This window comes from Cimex lectularius, unplaced genomic scaffold (genome assembly GCF_000648675.2).
Source record: "Cimex lectularius strain Harlan isolate CLEC.00 unplaced genomic scaffold, Clec_2.1 scaffold455, whole genome shotgun sequence".
Taxonomy (NCBI): domain Eukaryota; kingdom Metazoa; phylum Arthropoda; class Insecta; order Hemiptera; family Cimicidae; genus Cimex; species Cimex lectularius.
In genome coordinates, this window is record NW_019394170.1 from 129313 (window position 1) to 136441 (window position 7129).

The following is a 7129-nucleotide window of genomic DNA, read 5'->3' on the forward strand; positions in this document are numbered from 1 at the left end:
ATGCATTAATATGTACTAACTTTGTTTAATGCGTATGTGTTTTGTGTGTCCTTCATCTATCAGTGAACCTGAATTACATATTTCTTTCCTTTATGCCTGTTTATGTGTTGTGTCTTATGCGCAAATTGATTTTGAATTCAAAATGGCTATGCAAATGTTCTAATACACCTACCACCCTCCATGTATTTTTGCTGATGATTCAGCTGTACTATCCTCTAACCCAATCCTGCGGTTACTTCGGAATATCTGCAGAAACGTATGACATGTAAAGCAGATTGATGTAGACAATGGAAAATGAAGATAAATGAAAGAAAATGAGTCCATGTCACATTTACACTCCTTTCAGATTTTACTGAGCTTTATTCCTATCCCCAAATCCGACAGCGTTTCTTACCTTGAGTTCACCGGGACGCTTAACATCGGGTCAGCTTATAGACTGAAACGACATGACCTAAACAACTCTAAGGTCTCGCTACTGCAACCAATTTGGACATACGGAATAGAACTGTGGGAAGTCGCTATCCTTCCAATAGACAACGTATTTGAAAGCCCCAGTTCAATTATAACTGCTCTGTATTAAATCTCAAATGCTTCCTTCCACAACGGAAGTTAAAATTCCATGTATACAAAAATTAATCCCTCAAAAATTTATGACGTTCCACAATCATCTTGTAGATGTAGATGTAATTTCAGGGTATAGTATACTGCGCCCTTTAAGAACTATTGTATCCCCCGTGCTCTGCCTAAAGCACATCGGTGAATCCTATTTCATCAAGAAACTTGATTAATAGGCCCGGTTTCATTGGATGAAGCTGTTCTGTGGTCACATTGTACATCCCAAAACACTTCCTCCTGCTGGCTAATATAGCTCCGCAGTTTGTTAGTAAGTGTGTTGGTGTCTTTTCTTCTTCCTTGCTGAATCTACATGTGTCATCTTGTATTGTTCCAATTTTCTTTAGATGTCCATTTAATCTACAGTGTCCTGTTAGGAATCCTGTTAGGAATCGCAGTGTGTTCCTGCTTCCTTTGACACATTCTGTGATTTCTTTCTTGCCAAAATTGGTTAGAAGATTCTTGGATTGTCTATGTCCAATAAGTGAATTCCGAAGTTCACTCATTTTCTTTTTGTCCTTCTGTCTGAGATATTCGTTAATAGTGTCCACAATAATCTTTCTCATTACCCCAATAGTTTTACCCAAGTCTTGTCCACCAGAACCCATTTCTACATTCCAGTAAAACGTCCCAAGTAGAAAAGGCTCCGCGACCTTCTTTCTTTGGATCAGTTAGTGAAATTTATCTAGTGAAGTGAAGTGGGAGAATATTGATTATTTGCTCCTCTCAATGTAAATATGTAAATAGGTGTAAATATGTCTTACGTATCTGCAAAATACATTTTATAATCAAACATTGCCGATTGTAATAAAATATTTGAAAAAAAAAACTAAAATCGTTCTAACATTTATGTTTTAGATATACTACATTGCAGGTTCTGCTTTGCGATGTGTATTTTATCAAAAAAAATGTGCAGTAAAAATTAATTCGATAAATTTCCCCATGGATTGGTGTCTCACTTGAATAATAAAGCAATGAACAAGAAGGAGGCAAAGGAATGAAATAAACTTCTAAGTAATATCATAAAACTTTCAGTTAACTTAAGTAGCCGAACAAGATTAGTATTAGCCGGGGATAAACTAGTTAGCCTGGGGGTGTTGATGCAGCTCACGTCTCCGACGGCGTCGGCTTGGCTCACGCTCGCGCCAGGGGGCGGCATCTCGTTTTTACACTGTGACTGATGGGGGCGGAATCTCCGTTTTCCGTCTAATTAAATATGATTAATTAACGTGGGCCAAGACTGCGGAGAGCGAAGGGGACATCGCTCCATTCTTGGGACACGGGACGGATTTTAATTACGTCCAGGTTCCCCTGGCACATTTTCCTCGGCCATTCAGATGAAAGGATATTCATACAAGATGAAAAGGAGAAACAGTTCTATGGGAATAATTCAAAAAGGGAACTGTTTCAAAGCCGACACGAAACTCAGAATGTAGAGAATATCTTTCTACCTTGTAAACATGTTTCACAAATAAAACTCCAATGAACAACTAAGTTACATTTATTCAAAAAACCACAAAATCAATCTTTTTTTTAATCAATTTTTAATTTGATTAATTTAGTTTATTTAATTTTAAATACCGTGAAACAAAAGTGCTGTGTTGTGTTAAAATACAAGACTTTCTCATATTACTCGAGTGTCGTTTTCGAGTACTGAGCCAATCGAGATCTGGTACTTTACGACATACGCCCTCAGCAACCCCCTTCAGATAAATCTCGGGTTCACATCGTCCTGATATAAGATTTTCCTGATCACAGTATTTTTTTAAAATCTGCCATACATATTTTAACAGCGGGTATTAATCAAAACGTATAATTTTGACGAGATTGGACTAGTTTGTATCGCATATTTCCGGTACTGTAGAAGAACAGAAAACTCCTATAATTCTGTACAATCGAATCGCGTGTTTTTTAACCCGGTGGCGTCTCTAAAAATTTGTTTTAACTGATTGGTTTTATTTTAGAAATTCTTTAGAAAAGTTTTTGTTATAAAGCCATGTCGTGCATGTACAAGTATGTGTGATAGAAACAAAAAGTGAGAGGAGAGATAGGGAAAGGAGAGGGAGACAGAAGGGGTTAGGAAGAGAGAGCGAGAGATGAAACAACGCTTTTTTTGGTGGAAACAGATTTAAAAAACAACAATGGAAAGAAAAGCGAGATGACGACGTACAAGTTACTGAGATGGAGAGATATAGAATGATTGAAAGATAGAGAGATGGAGAGAGAGAGAGAGAGAGAGAGAGAGAGAGAGAGAGAGGGAGAGAGAGATAGACAGAGAGTGATCAAAGTAATAGAGTCTTCTATCTATTGAAGGAAAAAAATAATGACAGATTGGCAAGACAGAGAGAATCCCTCATTAATTTTTTATTCCTAAAATAGTTCTGTCGTAATAATTGCTGTAACGTTTAACACTATTTGTAAGTATGTTAATAAAGCGGGTATATCGAAACTTATGGATCCAGGTATAAAGATCCTTATTCCTTCTGTATATAGTTTTATCTATGGAATCGATTGTTAAATCAGAGTAAATGTCCATTAAACAATTTACTATTATGTGCATTATATATATTTCTATGAATGTTTATATTGTAAGATTGTTTTCTGAGATCCAATGGGGAATGACTTAGATTAGAACAGTTGAAATAATATTATTATAGTCATGACTCGTTTTGCCTTCAGATTTACTTAGTGGCGACTTAGGATTCTCAGGAGTCCATTAGAGTCCGAAGGAGCGAGGGTGATTTAGAAGAGACCTAGGGTGGACTTAAATCGGGTAACAGGTGACCAGTCTATCTGGCCAGGCCGAAATTTAACCCTGTCCGATGAGTAAATTGGAGCGGTCTGAGCGACAGAGCGAAATATTGGACGGCAGGACGGGTTGCCAGGGTGGGATTACGGAGAATGATTCTTCCAATGTACTCGGGATCAACTCATCCCACGTCTGTATCGCCAACAGGGGATCCACGTTTCATTTTGTCAATGAATGTGCTAGGAAGCGAAAATAAACAGCCACAGACGCCTCCAAATGGGAAATATTTCATAAACTACGATATTGGCCAAAGCAGGAAAATCTCCTGAAATTGGAGAGGAGCAGATTTTATTTTATTTTTACAGCTTTCGCGATACGTGTTTTATTGGTTTATTCGGTAATTTCTGCTTGCGCCGATGTTTCTTTCACTCTTCGTTAATTTCCTTTTGTTCCCGGAACCGCAATCAGGAAAGCTCCGAGAGCCGGTGTTTATTGTTAGAACGTGGAGTGACAATTTCCCTATGGACGAAACAAATTAATCAAACCAAAGAATAAAACAACCAAATTGCCCTAGAGAAATTTACTCTATGCGATAAAGTTTAATCATCCGCTAACACAACAAATGAAATTTTCACTCTGATAAAGTTTCAAAAAATTCATTCTTATAATATAAAAAGCTTTAACACTTTCTGAGAAAATTTGCAACTATATAGAAATCATACAGTGTAAAAATTAAACTAAATTTATTAAAATTGAATAGATTTTAGATAGAGAAGAGAGAGATGGAATTGGAAGGAGTAATAGATAAGTAGTTAGACAGGGAAAAATACATCGCTCCATATGTAACTTGATAGAAAAATAGATATTGCGGAAAAAAAAGAAAACCCATAAGAAAGAGATACATTTTAATAGAATGGTACAAATCTTTACACATACAGAAGGAGAGAGGAGAAAGAAAGAAAGATAGAGGGGAGGGAGAGAGAGAGAGAGAGAACAGAGAGAAACCAATATTATGGAACAAGTTCACTTTTGGAGAGTGAGAGCGGCAGAGTAAGGGAGAAAGAGAGATCAGTGGAAACAGAGTATAATATAAAAAAGACGAATATAATAATGGAAAAAAATATATAGACAGATGACTGGCCTAAAATATTCATAACATTAAAATAAAAACATAACATAAAAAAATTAATGAGTGCATGCTATTTTGAGTGAGATAGTAGATGAAAAAGCTAAATAAATAGATAAGACAGATAGATATATAGTGAGAGTGAGTGAGTGAGAGAGAGAGAGAGAGAGAGAGAGAGAGAGAGAGAGAGAGAGAAGTAGATTGAAAGATAAATAGATAAAAATAGGTATGAGGATAGAGATAGATAGATAAATAGGTAGAAAGATAGATAGTGTGTATGTGTGTGTGTGTGGGGGAGAGAGAGAGAGAGAGAGAGAGAGAGAGAGAGAGAGAGAGAGAGAGCGAGAGGGAGAGAGAGAGAGAGAGTTATTTGATTGGAAATGATGCCATTTATATTAAAAGTTGTAAAAAAAAGTTAAATAAGTTTTCGTATTTCATTAGAAAATTTATTATGTTAAAATTGTTACCTTTGGTATTTAAAATTCTTTGGCGGCGGTTTCGTTGTGGTATGCGAGGATCCTCAAGAGAAACAATTTCCCCGAGATGATGTATACCTATTCCAACCCCTAACATTAAGGACGGGGTAATTGATTTTTTTAGATCGTTCTTTTCTTATTTACAGGTAGACAATGGTTTTTTGTACCCAACACCGCTCGAGCCAGTGGCTTTCGATTTAATCCTTTTATCCTATCGGGCTTATTATGCTTGAAATAGCGTCAAAATTGTTTATAAATTCCATTTCCTCTGAGACCGCATTGTTTTATTTATTTTTGTTTCAATCGCTGTTTCATCCCGCCGAGCTTCGTCGTATCCCTGAATTAGTTTTGGTCCGAAAGGTTCGCAAAGGGTGACTTGTCATTGGAACGGAAGTCTTGATGCATCGGGCTTGGCAGGCCATCGATCTCCAATTCTGTTTCTCCTGGCCGGCCAGATGTCTTGTCCGACCGGAGGACTTAACCGCCCGTGAAGTGTGATCAATCGATTACTCTCGACGGCACAAATCGGCACAAAAACCACCTGGTTTCTATAAATTCCGGGATAGTTTTGGGCCATATTTTACAAACACACTTTGACAACCGATGTGTCCTGGCAAAGTCATATTTTATTAATACATTGATAAAGTTAACAATACACATTTCAGTACTCTTAACAATATAAATTTTCTGGATCGAGAATGTAAAACATGTTTTATGTCAGAAATAAACTCTAGAATATCATACTTTAGATCCCGCGATCGTAGGTTCGAATCCCACCGTCATCCCTTTTAACGTAACTCTTCCCCCCAAAAAAATAAGCATTGTCATAATTCACATTGCATGGCTAATGTGCAAAGTTATGAGGCCATCCATATAAAAAACATATTTTCATGAATAATTAGATTATAATAATTTTTATCGCTATACATTATTATGTATATATTAAATAATATATAATACATAATTTTGTATTAAGAAAATTAATAAATGTGTTAATTAAATATATTAAGTAAATTAATAAAAATAAATTGTATTATTATTATTTGGAGATCGTGATATGCGGTCTGGTGTGACGTAGGTTGTAGACAAAATATTTTCTCTATCGTGCCACGTTTCGACCTTTATTGAGATCATCTTCAGGGCCTGGGATTTACAAACATTGTTTAAATTTTACAAATACATGTAGGATATGAAAAAAAGAATTTATATAATGATAGAAATTCAATTAAAGTATTTGTACTCATTCAAAGTATTTGTTTTCTGTGTAGATGTTTCATTCTTGTGTGTCTGAGTTTACATATATCTGTTCTGTAATTGACGTTGTGTTTATCCCTGTTGATGTAAACCTTTTCTAAAAAGTTACGTTTATGTTTGTTTTGTTCTGTATATAATATTTTTGGATTGTTGAAGTCGAAATTGTGTGGGGGTTCGAAGTGGTTGGTAGCCAGTGCGATTTTCTTTGGGTTTTTCGCATAGATATGTTGCTTCACTCTCTTATCCAGATATAGGAATGTAATACCGATCTAAGATGCCGGACAATTAAAACAATTGATTTTGTAAATTACGTCAGATTTATTTGTTACTGGAGTGGGACCTTTAATTTTGGGAAAAAAGTGTGTGAATCGTTTTATAGTTTTGAAAGTTATTTTAAAGTTATCAGAACAGGATTTATCATATTACATATATATTAGAAATAATTAATACACATCTATAAATTTAGCTTAACAATTTGAATCCTGATATAATAAGAAATTCACTTTTAATATGTACCATTTCGCTTTAAATATACAATTACTTCAAATTAGGTCTCCCGGGTAAGAGGTTAAACTGCGTCCAATACCCCTCCCGTACCTGGTGGCCTTCCATAACACTTCATCCCCTTACTAACATGATTACCTAACCTTCCATTCCTATAACAATCCCTTCCCCAACACTAACCCCCTCCATATTCCTTCCACTGGCGTCCCAGGCTTTGAGGAGGGGGAGGTGTGCCGGTTCACCTTTAGTGGCAGCCCCACTAATCGGCTAGGGCCAGGGTGGGTAGCTTCCCCCGGCCTGAAACCAACAAGCTCCGAAAACTACAAAGAAAACCGCCGTATATCCGGAAGGCGAAATGCCGGTGACGTCGGGGCACAGGCCACCCTCGGCGTTATTCCCTCGGGCCCC